Source organism: Aulonocara sp. 'chitande type north' Nkhata Bay, linkage group LG12 (genome assembly GCF_057382095.1).
Source record: "Aulonocara sp. 'chitande type north' Nkhata Bay isolate Kocher_YH1m ecotype deep benthic linkage group LG12, A_spYH_male_GT1.1, whole genome shotgun sequence".
Lineage (NCBI taxonomy): Eukaryota > Metazoa > Chordata > Actinopteri > Cichliformes > Cichlidae > Aulonocara > Aulonocara sp. 'chitande type north' Nkhata Bay.
This window is the reverse complement of record NC_141355.1, coordinates 3,253,382-3,272,388: the sequence shown is the minus strand read 5'-3', so window position 1 is coordinate 3,272,388 and position 19,007 is coordinate 3,253,382.

The following is a 19,007-nucleotide window of genomic DNA, read 5'->3' as shown; positions in this document are numbered from 1 at the left end:
AGTAAAGAAAAAAAAGAAAAGAAAAAAAAACACACTGCATGCAAATACGTGTGTCACTCTGACAGTATGTCTCAATTAAGGCCTGAAAAGCCGAGCAGAGCTGCTGCCAGCTTCACTGACCCACCCCTTCCTGAAAGCCTCAGCACACACAAACAGACTGTGTCCACCAGCTTCCTTAAAGCACAGCAAAGAACAAAGAAAATAGGGGAAAGTGTATAGAGCAGGAAATAGGAAGCCTTCAACAATGTGACAGTTGGGGAAATTCTTGAGAGGGAACTGTACACTAAATTGACAATTGGAGAACCACAGCGAGGCAGGATTGCAATGATAACACCGACTGGATCATGCATGGGACTGATGCCAGTGCTAGCCATAATGACAACAATAATGGCAAATAATAAACACTCAGATCCAAACTCCCACCGCAGCCCCTAACCCAGCACACCATGCCGTGTAACCAACCTACTGTCATCACCTCTGCTGCCAGATTTGACGGCTTCGGCACCGGAGCTACTATTTCACAGAATAAACTGTGGAGAAACCACATCCACAGATAATGTACATAAGTGGCAGACATGCACAAGTCCACTAAATAATATACATTATGTGCAGTTGATTACATACTGTCCAACTTTGCACACACAGACAAAAAGACTTTCCTTCCGTTCACACCCTGATGCATGAACATACAGAGATTACAAGTAAACATGAACGCATTTTAACAAATTTAATCAATTGTGCATGTGTGAGTTTTCATACATCAAAGAGGAAGCACAGACACACACATATGCACAGCTAAACAGAGACATTTTAATGGCAAGTGTAGCTTTACGTACACGGACATACGTGCACTCTCTCGAGTTTAGCAGGGAACTGATGGTGAGGAGAGCCTGATGATGGCTGATGTGGTGGCGGCTGGCTGGGTAGCCGTTTAATTAATCTCCAGACAGACAATGGCATCAGAGAGAGAGAGAGGAAGAGAGAGAGGAGTGCATCAGGAAAATAAAGACAACAGGCACAAGCAGCGACAGCCAAGCAGAGGCTGTGTCTGTCTTCCTGTCAGCCCTCAGGACACATCAGAAGACACACTGCAGGAGTCTTCAAAAATCTGTGACGCTCTGGATCTCAGAGGCCCGTCGCTGGCTCAGTGGAGGACTCCCAAGTCTCGGTTTATAGAATACAGAGGGACAGAAAAATGGGCTGAAGTTTGAAGGGTGCCAGCATGGCTGTACACTGAGCTGGGGGAAGGGTGCTGGGGTAGTCGGTTTGGTGGGGGGTTCAAGGGCAGGCGCTGGCAACTCATTTTTCTTTTTGTTGTTTCTCATTCTGTCAAAGGTGATGAAACCCTGTGGGTAAATAAATGATTTTAATATGTTAAAAAATGGCATGTGACTTTTTCTGCTTTAACTTGTCATTACGAAGTAAACGTTGATAGCCGTGTCAACCGTAACTCAGCGCTGTCGTCGTGCACAGGCGGTGGCGGTTGAAAAGCTGTCTGTTGCTGCACCTGTGTACAACATTCCCCTGTCCACACACTGCAGCTATTTCTGTGGATCACAAAAAAACGGGAAATAAAAACTCACCAATTAAAATGTCTCCACAACCATTCTTCCAGGAAAGCGGAGACTTTGCACATGATTGTATAAACTGAAAATAGCTTCAGATACTGAAACTGAAAACAATCCCATGCCCCTCTGGTGGCACATGTCCGTAGCTGTTATATTACTGGGAACAGGTCAGTAACATTATGGTATGGAAAAAGAGCAGCCCAGTGTTAAAGAAGTAAAAGCAGCGGTTCACCACTCAGTGAGATGCAGCACGATGAAATAGCTCAACAATTAAACACTAACATTTGTCACCACGGCACAGATCATATGATGATGCTGACTGTGTGAGTCCTGCTTGAATCACCTGCTGTACACGAGTGCTATATAATGACTGCAGTCATTTAAATTCATGTGACCTTTTGATTGTGCTGTGTGTGAGTGTGTGTGCACACTATTATACTACAATTATATTACAAGCAGGGGCCTGCATGAGTGAGACTTTGCTTACCTCTACATAGTGGGTGTGTCTGTGGTCCCCTGGTGTGGAGAGCCTAGTAACAGGGCTAATTGGGTGTAAAGGGAGGTGTGTGTGTCTGCGTGTGTGCGTGTGTGTTGCATTGTGTGGGACGCTACAGCATCAGCTGTACCTGATCAGGCTGCCTGATTAAGCTGTGTAATCTCCTGCATGAAACAACAGCTGACCAGCTCCCCGGGGGGCTGGCCACACACTAACACACTCTCACACACACATGCACACCTGTGCTGGTGGCCATGACAGCAGGCACCTTGTGCTCCCCGAGGAAGGTACTCTCTATCACACACCTGGTATCTACAGCTCCCCTGTCTCAAAGGTGAAATCTCACAACAGCAAAACAGGTGAACAAACTAGCAGTGTATATGTTTTTGTCTTGGAAAGGCTTGAGACTGTGGGAAAAAGAAACCTGAAACACTCTCTCTCACACACACACACACACACACACACGCAGACACACACGCAGACACACACACACACACACACACGCAGACACACACACACACACACACACACACACACACACACACACACACACACACACACACACACACACACACACACACATAAACTAAATCAATCCTAGTTTTAGAAATCAGTCCTTCTGTGGATCGTCTTCACAACAACAGTCATCTCAGAGTGAAGACTGCTGAGTACTGGAAGGTTAAGGCCCCACAATATTTGAAAGATAACTGCAATGACCTCCTCAGATCTGATTTCCTACTTTTTTAATAAGAGGAGTCCTTCGGCTCAACTTATCACAGAGATCCTGTTACTACTACAGGGTGAAGGATAAGAGGATAGCTGCGTCCATAAAAACCACAAAACAACCAACAATTGGCTATATCCTGATCAGGACTGCAGATTTCCTCACAGTACCACTGGAACCAAAGTGATGCCATCCAGAGTAAGCACCTGGTTAGACAGTGTTTCTCACTTTTAAGACCAAATCCAACAATCTTAGTCTAAAATGACACATCATTCTGATCTCCGTGTCCTTAACAAACACCTGTACATAAATACGTTTATTTGAGGACATATTGGAGATTGTATTTAGATGTAACTGTATATATACTGTATGTTAAAACCCTCTCAAATGTAATAATCCTGGGATATAACCTATACTGACATTGTTACAATAAGTATAGTTAAAACCCTGCATAAATGATTTATGATGATAAATAATCATTTATCAAGATAAATTTTTAGAAGTCATGTTTTTTTGATTAAGCTTGCTTCATTTGAGCAATTTATTATTCTTATATTGTACTTTTTTGATATTGTATGTATATACTCAGAATGATGTAGTTTTTGCACTGTTCTAACCACTGTTCTCATTTTAATAAGTTGAACCTTGAATTCATGGTATGTCTCCCTGAGTGCTCTTCCTCTTTAAATGAGGCTCGTTCTCCCCACTGTCACACAATGTAGACTTTCAAAAAGAGCTCTCTCTGAGACATTGTACAGTCTTTATATATAAGTGCCTTTAGACAACTGTCTCTGTAAAATAGTCAGATATCTATTCATATTAATGTACAGAATTCACCTGCTTGCTGCTACTACTGCACATTCACCCAGTGTATATACTATATGTATATATATATATATATAATGTTCTTCCTCTACACCCCCCCCCCCCCCAATTTTTGCACATGTCGAGGAGCGTGTCAGGCTACATTTCACTGTGTGTTATACTTGTATAACTATGCATGTGACAAATAAAGAACCTTGAACCTTGAACCTCTGTGAACTTGGACTATTTATATAAGAAAATATTCATATAAAAATGTTCTTAGATACAGATGCACCCAGTACCCACCTTAATATAAATATTAATAGTAATTTAAAGGAGTTGCATGTATATATTCTCCAAAGACAAATGTAAACAAAAGCTTACAAATATCCCGACTCACATACAGTGCTTACCATATTAAACCTTCCACAGCAGCTCACTGGAGACTCTGTGAGTGTGTGAGTAATTTTTCCTGTGTGAAGCTGCAGATTACTCAGAGATTATTCAAACATGACTGTATGCACAACCCCACTGGAGGTATCTGTATCTCACACACACACCCACATGACTCCTACCGCGGCGGTGTGCTGTGGGAGCTGGTCAGCGGCATCAGTCAATTGATTGAGCGTAGAGGAGAAGGAGGAGGAGAAGGAGGAAGGAGCCGCAGGCCATGAGCAGCAGAGGAGGTGAAGACCTATTGGAAATCAGTGCACCGTGAGCATTTCTGCCCCACATGGGCAAAACAACACGCTCAGACAGCTGCCACAGCCCTCTTTAGCCAGCCCTGTTTCATGCTGAGAGGCAACGTCCACACTGTCAGCAGGCAAACTCTGCTCACTTCTCATTGATTTCATCAATTAGGCTGCTCGAGATGAAGGCCAGATCTGCTGGGAAATGTGAAAAATTGTATTCATAAAGAAATACAATGTGACTTAAGATAAATGTGCGTTACAACAAATGATGTAGCAGTTTTGCATACTTTGTGTACTTTCCTCCTGAAATAATCTGAATGAAAATGATGAATACTGATCAGATACTTTATTAATCCCTGAGGAGATTATGTGGTTACAGTAGCAGACTAAACTATCAAAATAATACAGCATGTTACAGATTACACATTTAAGAAATAGCACTAAAAATCACTTAATTAAAAATATCAAGAATATCACAGAGACATGCCAGGTTTCTTTAAATGACATATTTTCTCATTACGGGTTTTTAGCTGTATATAAATCTGAAAACCAAATCTACAATATAAAGAGGCAACAATGGCTTTCTGATCCAGTCAAAGGACTTTAACTCTGAACTTTAAACTGAAAAATAAAATTAATGCATTTGTCATCCAAAGGTCACTGCTGCAGCACATCCTCGCTGATGATTATTTGTCAATAAAATCTCTTCTTCACATGCATTTAGTTTGCTTTTTAATAAAATAAACTTCTGATCATAAATTTCTTATTGTTGCTTTCATTCAAATAAAGTAAAACAATCTGAAGAATCCGTTTAACGTGAGATAATAAAGCGAGAAAATAAAGATAAAGCCAAAGGGACCTTTGACCGTGGCTAAGGATGGACAGGAAATTGATAAGAATTTAGCCAGTCCATAATCTATCACCTATTGATCCTTATCAATTCTCATCGGCTCCCCTTGAGTGTCACCAACGTCACTAAGCATCATTACATCTGTGCCAGTTAATTGATGCTGCGTGGTTTGTTCATGTTGAATGTATTTCCCTCTTTATTGTGATCACTGTTGTTTCCATTACACATATTAACACAGAACACTTAAAGGTAATGCGGTATGATGCTTAATTACTAATTTGTTATGCCATTCATTACTTTCCATTTAACAATATAAACCTATAGGCTACAGTGCCACACACCAACACTAAGCCTAATGAGGACACATATATGATCTTTCTCTCACAAAGCAAAGATTAAAACCAGCACAAAGAGACTTTACAATGATCCCCACATTGATTCTACTTTAGAATCATGAACAGGTAGAAACGGCGGCTCGACTGCTCATCTGTTTGTTATCTGTTGAAGTTCAGAGTGTGGCTGCTGGGTCGGCACTCGCTCAGCTTTTAATATCACTTTGGGTTCTTGGCTAGCTTAGCATTCGGATGCAGTCTGTGCAGGTGCTTGCAAAGAGCCACAGTTGTGTGGCTGGATCTGGATGTGTTTTGCACTTTACTATCTCATTCTTGTCCTTTTGTGCAATAAAAATCAAGCTAATGTCCACATCCACACTGTAGACTTCACCACTATTTTCCTCCTCCAGCACACTAACTGAACTCAGCTGACTACAGTGTGAGTCAAAGTGTGCATTCATAGGTTTGTTGTCTGTACTTTTTGTTTACTTTCCCATTTGTTGCGTTGCATGTTTATTTTTCTAAGTACTAAAAATACATGTGTAGGCTAAATAATACAGGATCTGGGTTAGAATATAATGAACTAGGAGTAATAGGACCAGTGTTAAGGAACATTTTGTGCACTTTTAGATCTTCCAGACCTTTGACCAACATGTATTATGTCATGAAACTGTTCTTTCCATTTTATCAAAAGTGTTTTAGAATTTCATGTCCAAACTCAGAGACTGAACTGAACTGCCCAACTTTATTTTCACACGCATGCACTTTACACCTGCGTGTTGTTATCGAAATGCACAGAGACCTTCATACCTCTTTCAGTCCCACAGAGGAGCCACATCTATAGATACAAGACAACAAACACACACTTCCACTCCAAACAACATCTCCAAAGGTACAGTGCAGTGGTTAATTAGTGCCTATTTATAGACTTTGTGGTTGTTGTAGACAATGTCTGACGATGAGACACTGCAGTACCTGAAGCAGCCTCTGGATGCCAGTGTGGTGTCAGTAACAGTGTGCCTGGAGAGGAGAGGAGAGGAGAGGAGAGGAGAGGAGAGGAGAGGAGAGGAGAGGAGAGGAGAGGGGAGGGGAGGAGAGGGGAGGGGAGGAGAGGGGAGGAGAGGGGGCTATGAAAACGAGAGACGAGCCAGTTGAAAGAGAGGAGGAGTTGATTTTCAGATGCGAAAAAAGCATCTTGAATCTCTTCTTTTCTTCTTCTCTTCAAGGTCCGGCCGCACCTCCCACTTCCTCCAAATTCTGCACTGAATAGTACCTCTTCATCCTCTCTGCCTGTTTTTCCAGCATGTGATGGAGGTAGACTACGGTGTGGCAGACTTGTACTATGCCTAATTAATGCTCCAGAGCCTAGGAGGTGTGTGTGTGTGTGTGTTTTGCACTTCTTGTTGTAAGTGCTCTGTGTGACTGTGCGTGCACAAGCATCTGACAGACGTGTGTTTATGTGTGCTACTACTCCCCCCACCACCTCACACACACACACACACACGCACACACACACACACACACACCACCCCCACCCCAGGGTATGAAGCAGACTGCAGGGGCTGGTGCAGGAACAGAGCTGGGATCATGGAGGCAACACTGCAGGCATCTGCCCCCAGGAAGCAACACCAGCCCCACGCAGCTGGCATCGAGGTCTTCGTGAGCCAGGAAATGGCACACCTCCCCAACTACAGCCTACCTTTCTTCAAACACACACACACACACACACACACACACACACACACACACACACACACACGCACATTGTTCATCAAACAAGCAAAGATCATTGATTCACTTTGGGAAAAAAAAGCCACAGTGGGAGGAAACAAATGCTCGATTAGGAAAGGTTTCATTTGCTGTTTGTCTGTCACACATGTCAGTTGTTTTTTTTTTTTCAATCTTAGGGGAGAAGTTGAAACAGTCAATTATGTAATGACTGGCTTTATTGTCTTCATTTTGTTCATGTACTGAGGGAAAAAACACAGGACTTGCCAAACATTCATATTTACATACAAAGTTCTTTGGGGAATTCAAAGACGGACAATTTGACAATTACAGCCTCCCCCCACCTTCTACCTCAGCCCCCCACTTCTGCACTCAAAGCTTCAGATTCCCAGAAGAATACACCAGGCATGACATAAATGCACTTCTGTATCTATCTGCCTCTCTCTGGATTTCATGTAAATGCAGTTTGATTTATTGTGTGCAGGCACTGTGAGCAGGTCTGTGTGTGCGGTTGCACATGCATGTTCGATGTGCACGGAAGCATGCAGGCAGTGTGCTCAAAATACATATCGTGTTGCATCCATCATTTTCTGCACTTGGCAGACAACCAGCTGACAGAGCGACAGGCCCTCACCTTGCATTCCTGCTGAGGAGGCTGCTCTGGGCCTGGCCGCTAGGGCAAGCAGGGCGCTTAACAGGCCTGGGCCTCCATCCTCTCTGCACCCACACACACAGGCAGGACTGCGGGGTACAATTAGGTGGACAGGACGCCATACTGCTGCTCACCTGTCAACTAGACTGCCGACATGCGTGGGGTGCAAATTGACACGAATGCCACAACCGGGCCGACAGGAGATCCGCGGCAGGGACAAATCTTCCTAACAAACCCCGGTGTCCTGTCAGTCAGTGCGGGGGCCACCTCACGTTGACCCCCTGGACCAGACGCTGGGCTCTGCCTCTTCCTTGGCGCTTTCCTGGCAGACGCTGGCCACCTCAGGCCCTGTCACTGAGCTGAGATGACATGGTCACACGCAGGCACAGCCAGCACACCACCATCAGCCTCTTAGTCATTACTTTCCATCAGCCGACCAGAAAATAGACTGGTAGAATCTGTAGGGGAAAATGACCTAAAGGCCTGACCTGAAAATGGCACAAAAAGCAGAGAGATGGTGCTGCTCGCTCCCAAAATAATAGTCTGTGTCAGCGCACCTGGCCACTCGCCACTGGCCATATCAATGCCTCCCAAACAAGACAGAGGAGCACTGGCTAGACAGAGGTTTTGTCAAAAATTGCTTCGACCGTCAGTTTCGCAGCTTGAAAGAACACATGAGATCCAAAGTAGTTTTCCTCTGCTTTACAAACAAAGTTGATTTTTGGAGATGAAAAGAAAAGAAAACTTTTTTATGTGGCCGGAGAGAAAAAACCAAACCAAAGAGGATAGCAGGCGGGGAGCAGGAACCCAGCTAATCCAGTTTCCTGACTGCGATCTGTCGTTTGGCATGTTGCAAGGGTAACATGCTGCTAAATCTACTGATGTTTGCACTAATCCATTTAATTCTCTTTTAAGGGGGAAAAATGCTCACGTGCACGTTTTATTGTTGATGATTTCAAGACGAATGGAGTTACAGAAGCGGACAGATCAATGGGCACGGTTGGCCCGCCGATACCACAGGATGCTGTGGTGGTAGCAGTGGAGATGTGGGGGATGGTATGGCATTCAGGTTGCCAGAAAGACCATTTTCCTATCTCTCCATCATTCTTTCTTTTTCAGTCTCAAAATAGAGTTGAGCTGAGGAGGAAGGTAGCACTCAATTAGGCTTTCCATCTCCTTTAACACAAGTAATTGTTCTCCATAGTGGGGACTATATGGGAGCCAAATACTGGAGCTGTATGCAGGGCCGGTCCCCCTGGCGAGGCGGGCTCATCCCAGCCCATTGTTCTCTATCAGTGGACAAGGCTGATTCCTGTAATTAGCTGTCAGCACAGAGCCCTCAGCAGCTTAGTGCTGTCTGCTCAAATCAAACTAATGAAATGCAATCCGCTCAAATGTCCTGGATGCATATCTGTAACAGGCCTGCGCACACAAGAGGGGAGGCAGGGGGAGCCTGCGCCACGGCAGGGAAACATCCCCCCTTCACCAAACTTAGGATTCAAATCCACGCTCATTAATCCGTTAATTCAGCACATTTTTGACAGCCAATTAATGCGGATGAAGACTGGGTGATCCGGGCAGGACAGGAGGTGCCTGAGTATGGTAAGTGGACAAGGCGTGGGGGGGTGAAGGACTATCGGACCCCAGCATCGCTCAACCATTTCATTCTCAGCAGTGATCCTGGCAACAAACAAGCCTCAGTGTTGTAATAATTCCCCACACAACGTTAGTGCATATATTTATTCTATTAATCCATGTAAGAGACAGCAGAAGATATTTTGCAGTCTTCCTCAAGAGAGCAAGCACTGAGATGAAGATGACTGCAGCGCTGCCAAGATCGTTGGTGCTAAATTTGACAATTTAACGTTAGGGTTGTTTTCTGATAAAAACTTCCAGAAAACAAGGAGACACTATCTATGAATCATGTGATCTGTGCAGATTTTCAGCTTCTCTGATTGTATGTTCAGTGTAAGGAGGAGTAAACATATATGCAACCCTCATATTTGGAAGAACTGCTACAATTGTACTAATAACTGAATGTCAGCAAATCACAAGACATACCGCTGCTAGTTTACATATAGTGAACATGCAAAACTGCTACAGCACCAACAACATTATTTGTATATAATCTGCTGTTGATTAGATAAAATAAATCAATAAACTGATTGGTTCGAGTTCAGTGGTCGGACATCTCCTGGTTGGCCTTTCAAAAATAGATACAAATCAATATTTTGTGTATATAAATAGACATTCGCACATCTATATAAAGGTAAAAGGAAAAACAAAACAGGCATGTTAAGAAACAACATATATAAAACCTAACCCAGCGGGTATGTAAGGAGGCTTTAATGACGACACTTCTATTTTTGTATTGATGTTTGCTCTCAGTAGAATATTTATATTTCCAACAAGGTTTTTCCCATGTGCTTTAAATTTCTGCCCAAGTCTGACACCTACACGGTGGAGTGTGTTAGAGAAATTAGAGAATTTCACAGGAAGCTTGGCAGATGTTGCTCATGTACAAACATTTTGACGCACAGAAAAGAATGTTTAATAGTTTTGATTTTCATTAAAAACGCTATGCTGTTGGCTGGGTCTGGTCAGGTTACTTTAAATCACACTCAGGGACCATTTAACTCAACATTAAGTGTGACTGGCTGGGAAAAGAGACCAGAGAGAGAACAGGACGATTTGTTCCTGGGACAGAGATTTTATTATTTTTTTACAGGTACATTTAAAACTAAATACACAAATTTGTCAGCATTTCCAGTGTTTTTGAAAGAGAAACAAAGGAACAATTTCAGTTGGTTATTTTTAGCTCTATGCTTTAAATTAAGTAGCTTTCTAAAATTTTATCTAGAAAAAACAATCACTTACTCTGCTGTGAATATCTTTTGACCGTTTCATCACCCTTTACTAATATAAGGGACACAAAATGTGGAGTTGCACAAATAGTATGTTTTTCTGTTTAAATTTACTTTGCACATTCAACATTATTCATCCCAAACGACCCTTTAAGAAAACCACAGCTTTCTGTACATTCTGTAACCTGTGAGATGCTGCTCTTTTAAATTCTACCTTTTGCTTGAAGAAAGGGCAAGACGCACAGAAACCATGTATTTGTGAAATTTGGGTTAGTTGCTATTTAAAAAGTAACATAACTTTAAATCTGCTAACATTAGCAGTTGCAGTCAGAAAATAATTATGTATTCCACATGATTAATAATCAAACTGCACATTTTTATTATTATTACTTTAAACTGGCTAGGCAATACTTATTACAATGCTTTTACATTTTGGCAGCATACCGCCCTCAATAAACTATTAAAAGAATTGTGTAATTGTATCTGTAGTCGTGAGCAGATTAAGGCCTTTCCCATGTCTGTGGATGCTTTCCTCTCCTTCATTTTCACTTACTCATGTTTATGAACGCCCGTGAAAAGAAGTGAAATTACTCTGCGTGTAGCTTCTACACACTCAGCATATTTGTGTTTACACGTCTCACTCGCGTTGTTTAAATCCTTTGTGTGTGCATATTTGTTGCATCACATTATGCTGTCATTCACTTCATTCACCACCCCTCTTTTCCTTCGCTTCTTCTCCTGCGCAGTGTGTGTGTGCGTGCAGGGTGATGTGAGCACAGTGGGAGCCTGGGGGCATTAAAAGCAGCCAGGGTTTTGCCGCCGTAGTGTTGGTGGGCTCGTAGTTTCCACTGAGCCGTGATCAGATGGGTCTGGGCCGCTCGGGGACTCGGCCTCGGGCGCTTGACAACACCGCCAGCGCCGCCATGTGTGAACACTTGTTCTCTTCAATTAAAACAGTCATCTGAATATTCAAATCACATTGCTTAATGACAGCTCTCAGCCACGCATGCATGAAATCCAAGTAGAGGTCAATCAGCCCCGATGAGGACCGTGGATGGGTGGACGGGCCGACCCAGACGGAGAGCCAGCATCCAGAACAGCTCTCAGATATCCAATTAGTTTTCAAACAGAATCGAAAAGTAGTGAAATTCACAAGTAGAAAAGTGGTTCTAATTTGTCTTTGACACAGTGGAGTGGCTAAGCTTCCTAAGTAAAAGTGTTCTGTGTATTGCAGCCCCTGGATTTGGATCCAGTCGTTAGTTTCTCATACTTTTCTGGCCTGTGGCCCCTAACTTTTTATGCTCAGTATTTTCATGACAGCAACAGTTACAGAGCTGTCAGACTGTCACGTGAATGTGACTGGAGCTCGTTTTGTGTTGTGTTTTGACGGAACTAAAAATGTATCAGATTGGAATTATGACAGATTTCAGCATTTTATTAAAAACACATAGAAAATAGCAACATATCTACCCCAACTGTACAACATGTCAGCCCCTGTGGAGACCCACTGTCCTTACTATTCGTCCTTTTCCTGATTTTGATTGGTTGTTTTTCTGAGATTTGGGTTTGGATTTCACATTTTTGTTGACTTTCTATCTGCTGATCTGAACTGAATTGTCTTTCTAGAGAGCAAGATCAATTAATTTATCAATAAAACAAAGTAAAAAAACATGTATCAAGTCACACTGTAGCAGGCAGTCTCTGAGGTTTAGTATGTGCATGTGCTCTGAGTGTGTTATTCTAATGTGATAAGGCAGCCGACATGCCCTCAACCCCACACTGCTACACCAACTGATGGAAGTGTGGCCCGCCATCACTGGACACCACTCACTGCAGGATCACTGGATGCGTTTGTGTGTGCACGTCCACTTTTGATGGCCTCACACTGTAGGCATCCATCCAAGAGGCATCAGTAACATGTAAAAGGTGCAAAAATCTGTGCGCAAATACATGAAATAATACATCATCACATACAAACAGACTCTTATCAAAAGTCTCCCTTAAGAAGTTCCCCTTATCACACAACGTGGCCATGATAAACCTGACAAAAGCCCTCTCTGCGACATTGTAAATATGATTACCAGGGTAAATCTTCCCATCTTGATCACGTGGTTCTGTGTCGTGTCAGAAATAATCTCCCACCTTCAGTTCACGCCTGATGTTCACTCGCACATCTTATTGGACTGAAATGTGGTAGTTTTTCAAACACTCTGATTGGCTGGCATCATTTAAGCTCACATGTTTGGAACGAGGCTTAAAAAACCTTTCTGTTGTTCAGGTTAAGCGCACGCACATTCGAGAAGTAAGTACTATACATGAGTGTGTAGTTTTTAAATTATGGGGATCTTCTTTTGGCCTTAAACTAATCACCTAGTGGAGGAGCTGCATTTAATTTTAAATATTTGTGTCATATGAAATTTTAAATCCTGTAATATATTTAAATTATAAATATATATTTAACTTCACATTTTCTTCTGTTCAAGCACAAAATAAAACATTCTTGATGTTACAGGAGAACTTGATTTGTATTTATTTTTTATTATTTCCAACAATTTCTCCTGTTTTCCATGACGAACGCAGATAAAAGTTACGTTTTGTTGCAGACCTTGAAGAATGGCACCTTCAAATTAAAGTGATTTACATAATACTAAATTCATAACTGTGATCCAACAAAATAACATAAGCTCACATGAACCAATGAACATTGTTACTTTAATTACTCTTAACTATGTTTGAGTTTTCTTTCACCCAAGTTGGATTATTTACTTAACTGAAGAGTTTTAATACTTTCTCTGTTGGTCCAGACAAATCAATGTTTTTGAAAATGCAGCTACAATAATTGCAGCTTTTCTTCAAATGTAAACTGTAAGTTGCTGTTTGTTGTTTTTAAAGCTAAACAAATGACACTTTAACAAGTCAGCCTCTAGAAATTGCAATCAAATTACATTTTCTGATTAAAACTTGTAATATTAATAATGTGACTGATTGGATTAGATTCCATTAAAAGAAAACATCCGTCCATCCGTTCGCTTCTGCTCATCCTTTTCAGGGTCGCGGGGGCGCTGGAGCCTATCCCAGCTGTCATAGGGCGAGGGGCGGGGTCCACCCTGGACAGGTCGCCAGTCTGTCGCAGGGCCAACACACAGGGACAGACAACCATTCACACTCACATTCACTCCCACACTCACACCTACGGGTAATTTAATGTTTTCAATCTACGTATCCCCACATTTCCTATTGTGGGGATACGTAAAAGAAAACACTGAACATATATTGCACCAAAACAGATGGACAGCAAAATGCGGTGTTGAGAGAAACTTTTCTTGCCCCTCTTTTCACTCGGTTCCCACAAAAAGCGAGGACGCTGATGGCTGTGTTTTACATTTTTGCCCTTGGAGTAACGGTGACATGGCCAATGCTGGAATGAAACGACTACTTCAGAGGAATTATTGACGCTTGATGCTGTTAATTTTTTTAATGATAGTGCTTATTCAAGCAAGCCTATATGACAAGCAATTCTTTTATGAGCCAATAATATTAGCAAAAACAAATGCTCTAATATAAAAAAAGATTATAAAAACACACCAGAGGAATTAGTTAACTACAATCAGATGATGATTTTCAATTCTAATATTTACATGAAATGAAATCAGTTTGACAAAGCAGAATGAGTCGTCTCATGTCTGATCCGCCTCTGAGGGAACGCTGTGCGCACAGGATTGGACGACTTCAACATGCTGACAAAAACAAAAAACTTGGATGTTTGAATATCTCAGAATCACAACACCTTTATTTTATTTATTACCTGCTATTTCTTATTTAGTAACCACAGTTTCTTGGTTCACCTGCTTTTTGTTCCTGAATGACAAACAAAAATTCTAAATTACAGGACATTTGCAAACCTTTGAGTGTTTTTTTCTCAGGCCTTTCTCGGTTTATATTTATGCATGTGTGCAGCGTGTTCCACTGCGCACACTAGTCTCAGCTCATCTGAGCATCTGGGGAATTGAAAAAGCAGTCAGGTTGTTCATTTGAACCTGGCCATATTGAGGCTTGGCCGAGTGGACTCAGGTATGGCAGCTTTTAAATACAGCTCATTACTCATTACTGCCGAGGCCGGGCCCTTTAATTTGTGGAGCTTGGCAGCTGGACCACCTGGCCACACATTAAACACTCAAGCCTGCTCTCCTTAATGGTCACAGATTAGATCATTACCTGAACAAATCAGAGTCGAGGCTGCCTGCCTGGGCCGAGCGGGCAGCAGAGAGACGACACACCGGAGTTTATCTGCAGGGACATCGAACCTGGTTTTGGGTCAGAGTACATTACTAAATGTAATTAAATGATTAAGGTTCTTTACATTTCAGCAGGACAGAATTTAAGCCAGGACTGCATCTTTCTCAGGCAGTATTGGTGTTCACTATATATATTTTTTAAAATCAAGATAAATAATCCTGTTGCTATCTAAAAACTGTTTGAAAAAAAAAGTTTAATAAACTTTTTATTTCAAGCAACCTATTCTCTTTGTTCTTCACATTTTTGAAAAAATATTTTTTATTGTCAGTTGTGGATTAAGATGCAGTCAGGATTAAATATTATATATGCAATGTTAGAGTGATTAGATCAAAAGGATTATATGTGTAAGCAAGACAACAGACTGTCTATATAAGATGGGCACGGCCAACGAGTGGCTTTTTAAGTATCGTTGGCCAAAATGAAGCCGCAGTGAGTAGGACTTGAAACTAGAGACACAGGCTATACAATTATTAAGTGTCAAGGTCGTAGGTGGAGGGAGGCGAGTGTAGACTTGTAGACAACCTTCTGTATTGGCTTCACTCATCATATTCTTAAACCAGCTTATACATAGTGGTTTACACTTGTAGTAGCGGTTATAGATATTAACTGAAGTGTTATTCGTGCGTTATTCCATTTTTGTTCCATTGTGTTTACATGTTCCTCATGTGGTGCTTTATTTATCTCTGTGTAGATTACCAAAGCTGTATCATGTGGATTGCTTGGTTTTAGATAATAGAAATGCACAGATAAAGTTGTGGTATGAATGAATATGTGTGATTGGGTCATGGAGACTTGTAGTAGAGTAGAAACCATTTTATAAAAATCAGTACATTTTACCATCTAAATTTTAAGCCCATCTTCTTATATAACGGGAACAGTTTTTAAAATCATTTGTTTGAATCCATCCAACTGTACTCTTTTAGTGGAGCTGATTTTCAGAATTCTGCTACCATTTGCAGTTTTTACATTTTTGTAACGCATCAAAAAATAGTTTCTGATCGCTCCTGCGTTTAGTCTGATCCAAACTGGAACCTGGGAAAAGGAGTCAAGACTGAAATGCCAAAAACTGCATGTACAAATACTCAACTTTACAGCACTGAACACGTTTACAGACAGTTACAAAATAGATAAATAAAATGATGTCAACTTGTAAAATAGTTTAAGGGTGAGTGACTTGCATTGAATTTGAATTGCATGTAATGACACAGAGTACTCCAGCTGATTGCTGTCACCTCTCCGTAGTTTCAGTGTTTTATTGAATTATGAGAAATAATCTGCCCCACTGTGAGATACGGACTGTGCAAGAAGCGTGTTTCAGTTTTGTTGTCTGACATTAAAATGTTTTATCAGTTCATTAATTAGATAAAAAGCAGGAATGGCTATCTGAGTGCTGCACATGTGCAGATGATGGATGCAGCCTGCTAACCAAGCTTGCTAATCTTATCAGATGCCGTCACTCTTTTGTCCAAACACTGTAACATCCGGTGCCAAAAATTCAGCAGTGGTGGTTAAAACACTAATGTTGAGTCCACACAGTTCTATATTTATGTGTTGCTACATCTATCTTCTCTTTGCATTGATACAAAAGTTACATTTTATATGCAATGTTTACTTACCTTCAGGGAGGAGCCATTATTAGGATAGGATATCGGTCCAATACTGACACAAAAAGCTGTACTGGATATCTGTCACAATGAGCCGATGCATGGCACAATGCCTTTAGGTCAGCTCTGTGTTACTTTGCGACCGACAGGGAGCAGCTAGTGTAAGAGGGTGAAAGCTAACAGCATAGGGACAACGGTATCACGGCGTTTCACACTGCTGCACCAACAGCTGCCATTTATATATTTGCACACTGTGGTTAAAGTGAGCTGACTGAAGCAGCAACAATGATCATGGCTTTATCTCACTTCTTACTTTCAGTCTTGTTGGGTCAGAGATCCTATTTAAGAAGCTAGACGCACATTGGTTCAGTATAACACTTTTCTTGTACTTATTTTCATATAATGTGTTTTTGTGAATACGATTAAATATTATTTCACTCAGATGGACATCTAGGCTTTGTCTGCATACCTGAGAAATCTTTCTGCTATCTGGCTTACCCTCACACTGTGTACTGTAAATGAATAGAGTCACAGCTGCATCGTTATGTCCATCAAAAGACTGAACCTAAAGGTAGCCTTAGACTACATGGGAATTTGACCTGCAAGTACAAACGTGAACTCCATAGGATAATGGATTAATGCTTACAAAATGATGGAATTGCTGTAAAGTTGTTCGTAGCCACATGGAAAAAAGTAATGAAATAAAATAAAAATCTAAATTCATTACTGATGTTCATCAGGGAAACACAATATTTTATATTAGCTGGCTTAAAACCCCCAAATCAGCTTTCTCTGTCTAACAAGTCACATGACTCTCCCGCACAAAAAGAGTGTATCTTATAAGTGCGGCTTAGTCCAATCAGAGACATTATCACGTGATAGGGATGATAACAGTGATAACAATCTAGAAATACCATAAATATTATGAGTAAAAAGGAACTCTGATGCAAATGAGGGAAGAGATTATTGCTGCTTATTGTTAGTATTGTGATTTAGTGCACATGGGTGTAAAAACTCACCTGTTTTCACTCTACATGTAATCATTAGGTATTATTAACCTTTGGCTATGTCTTTGGTCCTGTCTTCCTCCCCTCGGTCGTGGCAGATGACTGTATACTTCTTCCTGTTTGAAAGGAGTTTTTCCTTCCCACTGTCTCCAAAGTGCTTGCTCATAGGATTGTTGGGGTTTTCTCTGTTTCTCCATATTATTGTAGTGTCTTTGTTGTACAATATAAATCACCTCGAGGCAATCGTTGTGATTTGGCGTCATATAACTGCCGCCACCTCTAATCAGTGGCAGCAGTGGAACCTGATGCGGCAGTTGTGTGGACGCAGCTTCCAGCTTGGATTCGAGAGACAGACACCCTGTCTCCTTTTAAGACTAAGCTTATAGTTCGGGTTGGATCAGGTGACCCTGAATAGACTCTTAGTTATGTTGCAACAGGCTTTGGCTGCTCGGGCTTCCCCTTATGCACTGAGCATTTCTCCTTCTCTCTCCCCTTTTCACTCACCATATGTGTACACACTCTGAATTTAATTATGAGCTATTATTAATCTCTGTCTCTCTTCCACTGCATGTCTTTTGTCTTGTCTCCCTCCTCTCACCACCAAAGGGTCGCAGCAGATGGCCACGCCCCTCCCTGAGCCTGGTTCTGCCGGTTCTTCCTGTTAAAAGGGAGTTTTTCCTTCCCACTGTCGCCAAAGTGCTTGCTCATAGCGGCCGTCTAGTTGTTGGAGTTTCTTTATATTAATGCAGGGTATTTACCTTACAGTATAAAGGGCCTTTATATGACCTTTTTAGTGACATCCTTTATACTGGACTTTATATTTTTTACATCCTTTTCCTGATGTAAAAAATACTGTGGTGCTTCCAACTGATTTTAAACCAAAACTCTGAACAAACCCTGATCCCAACCAGCGTAAGCTCCTACAGTGATTTAGCCCGGTAAAGAGAACCACAAGAAAACACTGACTTTAAGTCCAACAATGCTCCGTAACCCATTAATCTTGCTTCATACTCAGGTTAGGTCAGCAGAGAAAGCCATGGCAATGTCGCCTGGTAAGAACAGAAAACCAAAGGGTGCAACACCTTTATGTGAGGAGGGAAAAGGACAGCAGTTTGCAGCCTAATGACTTCCAATTACATCTGAAATTATATCATTGCAAATAAATTAGATGGATAGCATTATTTTATTATTTCACTAATAAATACCAAAATACTTACATGCTATTAAAGTTGATGTTGATTGTTTCTTGTACATGAAAGACTGATTTACAGTTTTTTACACACAGCGAGGAATGCAGATTTAACACTGGTATCAGATTGATACTGATAGTTACCTACAGCAAAGGTAACGCACTGGACCCTAACCCCCAACAAAGCCAGATGGGGCCATC